At 46.7% G+C, this 12,068-nt stretch overlaps 2 non-coding genes and 1 pseudogene across 2 annotated transcripts; 1 reads left to right on the top strand and 2 right to left on the bottom strand.

Moving 5' to 3' along the window:
- Positions 1 to 2,219: 2,219 nt before the first annotated feature.
- LOC141089013 (small nucleolar RNA U3) lies at positions 2,220 to 2,437 on the bottom strand. Its single transcript, XR_012232137.1, has one exon. It is a non-coding gene; the product is annotated as a small nucleolar RNA U3 (small nucleolar RNA).
- A 6,972-nt stretch (positions 2,438 to 9,409) lies between these two features.
- LOC141089050 (small nucleolar RNA U3) lies at positions 9,410 to 9,627 on the top strand. The gene has a single exon (XR_012232158.1). It is a non-coding gene; the product is annotated as a small nucleolar RNA U3 (small nucleolar RNA).
- Positions 9,628 to 10,709: 1,082 nt separating this feature from the next.
- Positions 10,710 to 10,889, bottom strand: LOC141089119 (small nucleolar RNA U3; annotated as a pseudogene).
- Positions 10,890 to 12,068: the final 1,179 nt, after the last annotated feature.

The following is a 12,068-nucleotide window of genomic DNA, read 5'->3' as shown; positions in this document are numbered from 1 at the left end:
TTTTATTAATTAGATTCTTTCGTCTTTGTTCTTCCTTTCCACTTCTAATAGCAGAGTTCTCAATTGCATTTGTCAGGTGTATGGCTTTTTCTGGTCTTTTGCTTCCCTTCCCATGTTGTTCTAGTTTAAAGCTCTCCTTACAAGTGTAGCAAGCCGACTTCCAAATACATGCTTTCCAGTCTTCGTAAGGTGCACCCCATCTCTAGCAAGTAGTCCATCGTATAAGTAGTTCACTCCGTGATCCAGAAATCCAAATCGTTGCTGACGGCACCATCGACGTAGCCAGTTGTTCACCTGCAGAATCTTATTCCACCTCCTTGTTCCATGGCCATCCACTGGGAGGATGGAAGAGAAGACCACCTGAGCTCCCAGTTCTTTCACTTTCTTGCCTAAGTCTTCAAAGTCTCTGCAGATGGTTTCCAGGTCGTTTCTTGCGGTGTCATTTGTCCCCAGATGTAGTAGCAGGAATGGGTAGTCATCTGTAGGTCTGAAGAGTCCTGATATCCTGTCAGACACATCTTTAATTTTTGCACCTGGTAGACAGCACATTTCTCTTGAAGTTATATCCGGTCTGCAGATAGCGGCCTCTGTTCCTCTCAACAGGGAATCCCCCATGACCACCACTCTCCGTTTCTTCTTCACAACATTTTTCTTTCTCCATCCAGGAGGACTCTGAAGGCGTACAAGGTTGCTGTTTGTTGGCAAAGTCTTATCCTGATGTATTTCTTCATCGTTTTCCTGCGTGAGAGCCTGGTACTGGTTTCTGAGCAGTATGGGTGCTGACTGCCTCCTGATCCTCCTGCTTCTCTGGGTCACATGTCTCCATTCCTCTGTTTCTTCAGGTGCACTTCGAATTTCTTCTCTTTCTGTAACATGAAGAGATAATTCTGCTCTGTCCAAGAACTCTTCACCTTCCTTAATGATCTTCAACGTAGCTAACCTCTCTTCGAGACTTTGCAACTTTTCCTCCAACAGGGACACAAGCTTGCATTTGTGGCATGTGAAGTTTGGCTTTTCCACTGGTAAATCTGTGAACATGTAGCAAGAAATGCAGCTCACCAAATGGCTCCTGGCCTCTTCCATCTTGAGATTTCTTAAAAACGAAGAAAGATGAGCCAAAATTCGGTTTTTCAGAAACGTATGCAGTATAAAAAGGGCAGAAGCAAACTATATAGTATACAGCATAGTGGATGAAGGTTTCGAGAAATTAGTGTAGCAAACATTAAGTTACTCGACTATCCCCTCTCCAGTACATATTTAATGCAGTGGCCAGGATCGTCCATCTGGCTAATCAGTACTCGGACACATCCGCTCTTCATCAGTCCTTACACTGGGTGCCCATTCATTACAGGATCCAATTCAAAGTACTTGTTCTCACCCACAAAGCTCTCCACAATGCAGCACCCCCTACATCTCGTCCCTCATTTCTGTCTATCGGCCTAACCAACTGCTGCGCTCTGCAAACGACTTTTGACTAACCTCTGCACTAATCTGTACCTCCCACTCCCGACTCCAAGACTTCTCATGCGCTGCGCCAATCCTCTAGAATGCTCTACCCCAACAAATTAGGACTATCCACAATTTCCATAGCTTCAGGCGCTCCCTCAAAACGCATTTGTTCAGAGCAGCCTATCACATTCATTTTATGTGTAAGTGTGCGTCTGTAGCCCATTCACTATCTCCATCCATCCCTCACTCCCTCAAGATGGCTGGACCATCATTGTAAATACACCATTGTAAATACACACCTGTACTCTGTATCTTCCCCACCTCATTGTAGATTGTAAGCTCTCACGAGCAGGGTTGTCTTATTTTGCTTTAATTATTGTATTGTTAACGTTGTTACTTATGACTTGTGTTCTGAAACTGTTAAACTGTAAAGCGCTGCGGAATATGTTGGCGCTATATAAATAAAGATTATTAAATAACTTATCCAATATTTAAATAAAGACTTACAATCAGTTTTCTGCGTCATCTACTCTTATTTACTTACTTAATGACCACCCCCCCACTCAGCTTGTGATCTCCCCCTCCACCCTTCTATTGGTCCGCATGTTACATAGCACACACTGCAGATTAATAGAACGTTTAGAGCGTGATTGATTCAGCGCCATCTACTGACTAAAGGTATTGCATAGCACATTACACCCATGAATGAAAGATCGCTCTTTCATTTTCATTCCTTATTTTTACTCAATTAAAAAAAAAAAAAAACACCAACCACTCAGCTTGTGATCTCCCCCTCCGCCCTCCCTGTAACAGAGAAGGAGAACGATCATCACCAGCAATCAGCCCCTGCAATGAAGCAGAACTGAGAGCTCACTTCACGCTCAGGAGAGATCACTACAGCTCCTCCTCGTGGTTGGGAAGGTTGGACACTTTAGAGCACATTTCTCAAGTCACACACTATAGAAATGATCCCTGAAAGTATAGTCTTAACCTGTTCCTGGCCGGGATGCCCCTCCGGGGGATAGGACCCTGCGGGTAACATTAGGGAGACATCACACCTGACATAGTGATCCTATAGAAGCTTCTATACTTGTATAATGGATCCATAATCCTCCAGATCACAGAGGTCTCTGGTCCTAATTTGCATATGTCACTTCAGCCAGCCAATGAGAAACACCCTGAGCCTGTAGCTCCGCCTACAGTCTACATGTTAGAAGATCAGGTCTTGCCACATGGGTGAATGAACAGACAAGAGAACTATCCCACATCACACCATGCGGATGACCCGGATGTCGTCCTGATGACACGTCACCATGGCACCGATCAGAGTGGAGATGGAGCCTCCTCCCTCTTCCTACCTTATAAATGCTGTGATCGATAATAACATCTCAGTTATTCCATTTTATATCCGTAATAGCGGCATGCAGAGCCGAGATCACAAAGATTCTGTCACTGTCCAAATATTTCTGGTCCTAGCTATATATTTATATATTTTACACTTTTACTTTACATTTTTCGCTGATTCCTGATTGTACAGTGAATCATCAGGGCAGCTCCGCTCTCTGGACTCGCTTGGTCCATGGCGATTGCACTGAAGCTGAGCGTGCAGAGCGCAGCAGCTCGGGGTAAAGTCACTTTCCTTGTGGTCGCAGACAAGATGCCCTGATGGAATCCCTACAGCTGCTCCAATAAAGTCTCCGATTTCCCATGACTTCAGAGTGTGCACGGGAAATCTTCTCAATGCAGGTTGCAAAGGCAATAGTTATACCCTTACACTGAGGAGCTCAGTCAGTGTTCAGAGCAAAGCAGCCATTACTATGTGATTTGACTCCTGACCTCTGAACACTGGAACTATTGGTGACGGCAGGTTTGGTCACCAGGGCGTGGTACTACTAATGCCAGGCTGCCAATCTGTTCTCAATGCTGGAATGTGAAGGCCACAGCCCTGGTGTCCAGAGCGGCTTTCGCTGACTGCTGGGCTCTGATTACTGTAATTAACGGTGAGAGCAGGTCTGGAGACCTAGGTGGTAACATATTCCAGAGGTGAGAATAGGTCGGGATCAATGGTTTGTGTCAAAAGTCTTCAGAATTATTAATCTAGATGTACAAGAGACAAAGGCTCCAGAGAGCACAAACATTCGGGATGATAGCGCCTCATCAGCAAGTCTCCAGGCTGGGTGATATGACTGTAGTGTGCTAACAAAGGGTAAACTCACAGGATCATTCAGATGTAGATTAGATGGTAAGTAGTTCACAGGTTGAATGAAACAGACATAGGCCCCAATTCAGACACAGACAATTGAATGATGTTATTATGCACTTATGTAACAATACGTGCTCCTTTTTTCTCCTTGCCTTTTCATCTCCTTTCTTTATCTGCTATTGAGTGTTTACGGTTTTGTTGGGTATATTGCACATATGAGGGTTGCCATGGATGATTTCAAGACTCATAACCTGGATTGGTTGAGCCTTAGTAGCCCAGTGTGCCACCTAGGTATTATAAGACTGTTGCGCTTCTGAAGAGTATGCACCGCCCGCGCATATGCCGTGTGTGCACTTGTCACTTGGATTGCGGTCATGTGACTGCTCCTTGATGATGCGCCTCTGCTGATTCATGCGTTTGAACAGTATTTGTGGAGGGCATGCTAAGGAGGAGGGCAATACCTTGGTCTCTAGGGCAAGCCTTGAAGCTTTATTTCAATAGGTGGGTTATAGTGACGCCTGGAGTATGCCCTCATATTGCCTTTTTTGTCGCATTCACCTGGGAGCCAGTGGATTGGACACTCAGCGGTTGTTATTTGCGTATGTATGACCCATTATATATTGACCAGCTTTGAACCCGGGTGGCGAGCATTTTTATTGGTACATAGTCTCCCATCCTGGTTTGTGCTGCCCCCTTTCTATCCTGGTATGCATGGCACCCCTCATCCCTATGCTGGTATGCATGGTCCCCTAAGCCCCCAATCCTGGAATGCATGGTCCCCTCACCTCCCTATCCTGGTATGCATGGTCCCCTCATCCCCCAATCCTGGTATGCCTGGTCCCCTCACCCCCCAATCCTGGTATGCATGGTCCCCCCTCATCCCTATCGTAGGATGTATGGTACCCCCTCACGCCCCAATCCTGGTATGCATGGCCCCACCTCATCCCTATTGTAGGATGTATGGTACTCCCTCACTCCCCAATCCTGGTATGTATGGTCCCCTCATCCCCAATCCTGGTATACATGGCACCCCTTTTCTAACAATTTTGGTATGCATGGTCCCCTCATCCCCAATCCTGTTATGCATGGTACCCCTTATGCCCCAATCCTGGTATGCATGGTCCTCTCACCCCCCTCTCCTGGCATACATGGTCCCCGAACCCCCTTTCCTGGTATGCATGGTCCCATCACCCTCAATCCTGGTACGCATGGTCCCCTCACCCCCAATCATGATATGCATGGTCCTTTCACCCCCCAATCCTGGTATGCATGGCCCCCCTCATCCCCCCTTTTCTGGTATGCATGGTACCCCTCAGCCCCCTTTCCTGGTATGCATGGAAAATTCAGTGCTAACCATGCACGCAGAGTGGTCTTATGTGTGTGGGACACCAAATACCTGAAGTCTGAGCAGCTGAGCTGGCAAGTAACCCACATGGGAGAAGCCCACCATACAGAGCTGAAGGATGACCACATTATTCTACTATTTACCAAAAATGGAATGAAGCGTACAAAGAAAAGAACACAGTACCTACAGTCAAATATGGTGGAGGTTCAAAGATATCTTGGAGTTGCTTTGCAGCCTCTGGCACTGGGTGCCTTGACTGTGTGGAAGAGATTATAAAACCTGAAGACTACCAAACGATTTCACTGTGTCAGAATGCTGGGTTTGCATCCTAGGTCATGGGTCTTAGAGCTGGTAAATGACCCCAAACATACCTTATTTTCAGATTATAAGACGCACTTCCCCCAAGTTTGGAGGAAAATGGAGACGTCAGTGGTCACATGACTACTAGTCAGTTAATCACAAGTCAACAATCACGTGGAGGCCATAACATATTAGTGAGAGGACAATCCACAGGGACATGAGGGTCACACCAAGGTGACATAACCAAGAGGCAGGAAGGTAGATGCCAGACAGATAAGGCCAGCCGATAGAGACCTGAGTGTGTAAAAGGTTCATTTCTGGTAAGTAGGACAATACTTAACGTGCTGTAAATTCATGGTAATTAATGTTGTTTAGTAACTATGTAATATTAAATTAACATGTGTCCAATAATAAAGGGGCACTTCATAAACAATGTGACAACCAATCCCAAATAAGTTCATACAGGACAAGGAAGAGATCCCACAAAAAAGAAATAAAATCAATAATTATATTAATCAATATTTAAAAGACAAAATTTAAAAAAGCAGAAATACCGGTATAGGGGACGCCGAGCAGTAGTCAAAACAAGGGGGCAGGAAAATAATAGCACGGAAAAGGGAAATATACTGCTAGGTACAAATCCAGTGAAAACCTAAAATAGGTCTACAGATATAGTGTAATCAATGTACACATAAGGGTACGTTAACACGGTTAGTAAATGCTACGAATTGGACACTGCGAACAACCGCAGCGGACAGATGTTACAGCATAGTGGAGGGGATTTTATGAAATCCCGTCTCCACTATGCGTGCAGGGACGCATCTGGCGGCCCTGCGTAACCGGACATGCGGCGTGTCTTTCTAGAGTGCAGCATGTCTATTTATCTTCTGAAGATGCTCAGTCTCCGCAAGATAATTATCACAGTCTATGTATAGGATGTGGTGATTCCACCGCGCATGCAAAAGGGGCCATCCCTTTGGGCGGAGTGGACATGTCCTGCGTCCAAAGCGCTGCCAATTACTGACCATGGAGACATACCCTAATACAAACTGCAAGCAAATAAAATAAGGTTGATAAAAAGCCCCTCAATAGAGATCAGTGATAATACAACAGGGTCAATTAGATGTAAATAGGCTTAAATACAACCGCCAAAGTTATGAGAAATAAAGAAATCAGGGTGGTGAGTTCTCCTTCGATTGGAAGTCTTCAGAGGCTGGACAGACATCTGTCTGTGATGATTTAGTGAATCCTGCATTGAGCAGAGGGTTGGACACGATGACCTGGCGCTGATTGGGAGCATCACGTGTCATTCAACCTGATCACAGTCCGGGACCGCGAAAGCTGGAACAGCGCCGGCACTGGAGTATAAGAACTTTATAGGAATATAAGTAGAAGATTTTTTATTTTATTGGGACCAAACATAGAGATCAGGAAGGGCTTGTACTAGTAGTGGATAACCCCTTTAAAGGTCAAGACTTTGGTGCACGTTCCGCCTCCTCCTTTGCATACAGGGGTCCTTTCTCTGTTTTTCATTGACAGTGTTCAAAGTGATCACAGACTGAATGCTGCCGGGGTGTGAGCAGGCGCACGCGTTCTCATTGCCTCCTTTCTTCTGCCACCGCTTGCTGTAGTTCCCGAGATATTAGGCTACCTTACCACATTCAGAAATTTCTGCAGTACCAGAAGCGCAGAAGCCCACTGTTACAGTATAGTGGATGAGGATATCTAGAAATTAGTGTAGCAAATGTTAATTAAATAAATCTAATATAGAATTACCTTGTAATGTCTTCACATCCTGTTCCGTCCAGATGTGTCCGGATCCCAGAATTCCAAGCTGCAGAAGTTCACCGACCGCCATATTGGGACACCCAAGTGATGGGTGACTCAATATGGAAACTGCTGGTGGTACCCGACTCTTGCATGGTACCAGCAGCGGAACACCGTCACACCACACACACACTGCATGCACCGTACGCACCACACATACTCTGTGTGTGCGGTAAGCACAACACACACAAACACTGTAAACGCTGTATGCATCCTCTTGTACGGCACCACCAGTGGAACACCGTCGCATCACACACTCACACACTGTATACGCCGTACACACCACACGCACACTATATGGTGTGCACACATAGATTTTGGTCCTGCGGATTTTTACGCACGGATTTGGAAAAATCCGCAGGTAAATTCTCAGGTCAAAAGACCTGCGGTTTCACACCTCTACAATGGAGAAGGTGTGAAACCGCAGCGGAATCCGCACAAAGAATCGTCATGCTGCGGATTTGAACCCGCAGCAAATCCGCGCGGAAAAATCCGCAGCATGTGCTCAGCGTTTTTCAGTTTACCATTGAAAACAATGGTTGTGTACAACGCAGCTAAATCTGCTGCGGACCTGCAGAGCCTGAAACGCTACGGATCCGAAGCAGAATCCGCACCGTGTGCACATAGTGTATACGCCGTAGGACCACACACACACTGTATACGCCGTACGCACCACACAAACGCTCTGTATATGCAGTACACATGACAAACACACACACTGTATACGCCATACGCAGCCACATGTGCAGCACCACCAGTGGAACCCCGTCACGAACATGCCGCCGGGATCAGCAGAATGACTCAATGACCGCCGTCATCTTTGTACAGGAGGAGCGCATGCACTGGTTTAATGTGACTGTCGCTATCTGTCTGCACAAAGATGGAGGTGGTCTGATTTACTGCGCCTGCACGAATTCCGCGCAGGCACAGTGAATCATGCGTCTGATCCCAGTGGCAGATGCACGATGTGTCTACAGGCAGAGGAAGCCCGTCACATTAAAGGGGTTTTCCCACAAACGAAAGTTCATTTTAAAAACTGTCTGTGTCTGACCGTGTACGAGCATACCACATCTCCAGGGCAGGTGAGGAGAGGATTCATTTTGTGAGGTAAAATATTTCACTGACTGTCTTTAAACAATATTTTACCTCACAAAATGTATCCTCTGCAATCTCCTACTGTAATGTCAGTATTGTCTTTTGCTTCCTCCCCTGCCCAGGAGCTGTGGTATGTTCTGTACACGGTCAGACACAGACAAATTGAGTGCACATAGAAAAGAGGACAAACAGGAGGCGACAGCTCAAACGAGAGAACACATGAGGGAAGAAGACAGCGCAGCGGTGGAGAGAGAGAGCAGACAAGGGGGAGAGCACATGGGGTACACAGGTCAAAGAAGAGATAACATGAGAGGAGACGACAGCAGATGGGGGAGCGAGAAAGCGCACAGGGGGAGACAGCTCAAACGGGACAGCACATGACGGGAGAACACAGCACAGGAAGGAGAGAGACAGCAGACAAGTGGGATAACACATGAGGTAGACAGGTCAAAGAAGAGAGCACAGACAGAAGTCAGGAGAAGTCAGCACATGGGGAAAAGAGAGTGGATAGGTGGGTGAGCACATGGGGGACAGATTCTCAATGCTGCAAAGCCTGCCCCCATCGTGACACTACTGCCCTCCCGATGCGATAGCATCGGGCCTCCATCTAGTCTAGTTATTATATACAGGATACGGTAATTAGAATTATGAGCCAAAAATACAGCAAAAAATACAGCAGAAATGTTGTTCTGCATTTTTACTTTGTTTTTGCGGTTTTTCGCTTTCAATTGGTAAACGAAAACTGCAGTGCTTAAACTCGCACCAAAAATAATACTGAAAAAGTGCACTGTGTGAATAACCCCTTATACTATAGATGATTACTATGCGATTGGTGCGGATCTGACATCTCCTGCACAGCCCTCAGTACCGGCGGTGGCTGAATGTATCGGCAGTGGCACATCTGCCATGTACAGTGTATGTGCGCCACTTGCCAGCTCAGCAGTAACACTGCACAGTCACTTATGCTAATGTGAGAGGAGAGCAGATGCATTATGGGTGTGAGGTTTCCCAGCTCGGATACAAGTCTAGAAGCTTCTAGTCACCCTGCAGTCTCTGATCACCCGCCATGGATCACACTGTATCAGCGTTTATTTACAGCCTTTTTATGTGTGATGTTGTGTTAATGAGTCTCCCTAATGTTACCCGCAGGGTCCTATCCCCCGGAGGGGCATCCCGGCCAGGAAGAGGTTAAGACTATACTTTCAGGGATCATTTCTATAGTGTGTGACTTGAGAAATGTGCTCTAAAGTGTCCAACCTTCCCAACCACGAGGAGGAGCTGTAGTGATCTCTCCTGAGCGTGAAGTGAGCTCTCAGTTCTGCTTCATTGCAGGGGCTGATTGCTGGTGATGATCGTTCTCCTTCTCTGTTACAGAGAGGGCGGAGGGGGAGATCACAAGCTGAGTGGGTGGGTTTTTTTTAGGGAGTGAAAAAAAACAATAATGTAAACAAAAAGAAAGATCTTTCGTTCATGGGTGTAATAACAGATTGTGCTATGCAATACCTTGACATTTCATGTGTAGTTAGTAGATGGCGCTGAATCAATCACGCTCTAAATGTTCTATTAACGTGCAGTGTGTGCTATGTAACATGCGGACCAATAGAAGGGCGGAGGGGGAGATCACAAGCTGAGTGGTTGGGTTATTAAATAACTAATGAAAGAGAGAACTCATCAGAATTGTTTTTATAAATAATGATTGTTTTACTCAATTAGAATTCACTACACTGATTTCTTGAAGTCCCATCCACTATACTATAACAGTCGGCTACTGCGGTTTTGATGCTGCATACATTTCTGAATGTGGTAAGGTAGCCTAATACAAGGGAACTACAGCAAGCGGCAGCAGAAGAAAGGAGGCAATGAGAACGCGTGCAGCTGCTCACACCCCTGCTCAATGCAGGATTTACTAAACCATCGCAGACAGATGTCTGTTCAGCCTCTGTTTAAAGACTTCCATTGAAGGAGAACTCACCACCTCTCGTGGAAAATGTATTTTTTTTTCTTTTCTCTGTGACTCACCCCAGATCATGAACTGAGTCACAAGCCCTGATGATGAGCCACAGCCCGAACTACCTCATCATGTTTGGATTGTCCGAATGTGGGGACATTGACGCCAGCACTGATTGGGCACCAGGCACCATGTGTCATTCCATCGCTTCACAACCCTGGGACTGCGAGTGCCGACACGTCACTGTCCCCATTGGGGCTCACAATCTAGATTCACCATCATATGTCTTTAGAGTGTGGGAGGAAACAGGAGAATTCAGTGCCATGCAGAGTGCTCTTATGTCTGTAGGACACCAAATACCTGAAGTCTGAGCAGCTGAGCTGGCAAGTAACACACATGGGGGAAGCCCACCATACAGAGCTGAAGGGGGCACCACTACTCACAATCAGCCACAGCTGGGATTCAACACAGAGAAAACATTACTGAGAGCAGTAAACTGTGCATAAATCTTTCTAATATTACTAACTTAACAAAAAAAAGCAACCACTCAGCTTGTGATTTCCCCCCCTCCAATCAGCCCCGGCAATGAAGCAGAACTGAGAGCTAACTTCACGCTCAGGAGAGATCACTACAGCTCCTCCTCGTGGTTGGGGAGGTTGGACACTTTAGAGCACATTTCTCAAATCACACACTATAGAAATGATCCCTGAAAGTATAGTCTTAACTTCTTCCTGGCCGGGATGCCCCTCCGGGGGATAGGACCCTGCGGGTAACATTAGGGAGACTCATTAGCACAACATCACACATAGCAAGGCTGTAAATAAACGCTGATACAGTGTTATCCATGGCGGGTGATCAGAGACTGCAGGGCGACTAGAAGCTTCTAGACTTGTATCCGAGCTGGGAAACCTCACACCCATAATGCATCTGCTCTCCTCTCTACATTAGCATAAGTGATTGTGCAGTGTTAGTGCTGAGCTGGCAAGTGGCGCACATACACTGTATATGGCAGACGTGCCACTGCCGATACATTCAGCCACCGCCGGTACTGAGGGCTGTGCAGGAGATGTCAGATCCGCACCAATCGCATATTAGGCCTCTTTCACACATCAGGTTTTCACCGTCAGGCGCGATCCGGCGCTTTTGACAAAAAACGGATCCGGCGAAATGCAATGCCGGATCCGGTTTCCCCCCCATTGACTTGCATTAGAGCCGGATCGAGCCGGATGGCCATGCGTTTCATCCGGTTTTCGCCGGATCCGGCAATGTGTCGCGAGACGGCGTCTGGAAAAAACGGCTACTGTAACGTTTTTGTCTCCGGCGAAAAAGCCGGACATGCCGGATCCGTTTTTTTTGGTCTGAGCATGCTCAGTAGCTCTGCCCACAAGACACATATATAAAAGCATGACAGTGGGACCCTCAGCCACACCCAACATGCCACCCAAGACAGCAACCAGGCGCAGGAGAAGGCAGGAGACCACTGCAGCACCATCAGCACCACCCCAAATGGAGCAGCATGCTGAACAACAGGAGGGGAGTCCAGCAGCAGATGAGAGATGGTAATTATCAAATCCCCCATTCCTCCAAACTAGGGCCATGGAATATCAAGATATTCATTGGCCCTTTTTTTCTCTTTATTCAACAGCCGCCCAAGAGATGCAGCAACAGTGGCAGCACTGGCAGCAGCAGTAACACCACCCACAGCCATGGAGTGTGGCCACCAGGAAGACAGCACATCATCTTCTGGGAGCCCTCCCTCGCATCGTCAGCGTTTGACGGTAAGTTTTTATTTCCAAAATCCATCTTCTCTGTAATATATGTCTATTCATTGCCTTTTATTTCAAAACAGGAATCACAAGATGAAGAGGAGCTCCCAGAAGAAGAAGGAAGGGGTGGACAGA

The sequence above is a fragment of the Dendrobates tinctorius genome, unplaced genomic scaffold (assembly GCF_039654945.1).
Source record: "Dendrobates tinctorius isolate UK_male_01 unplaced genomic scaffold, ASM3965494v1 ptg000007l, whole genome shotgun sequence".
NCBI lineage: Eukaryota > Metazoa > Chordata > Amphibia > Anura > Dendrobatidae > Dendrobates > Dendrobates tinctorius.
This window is presented reverse-complemented; position numbering and strand designations above follow the sequence as displayed.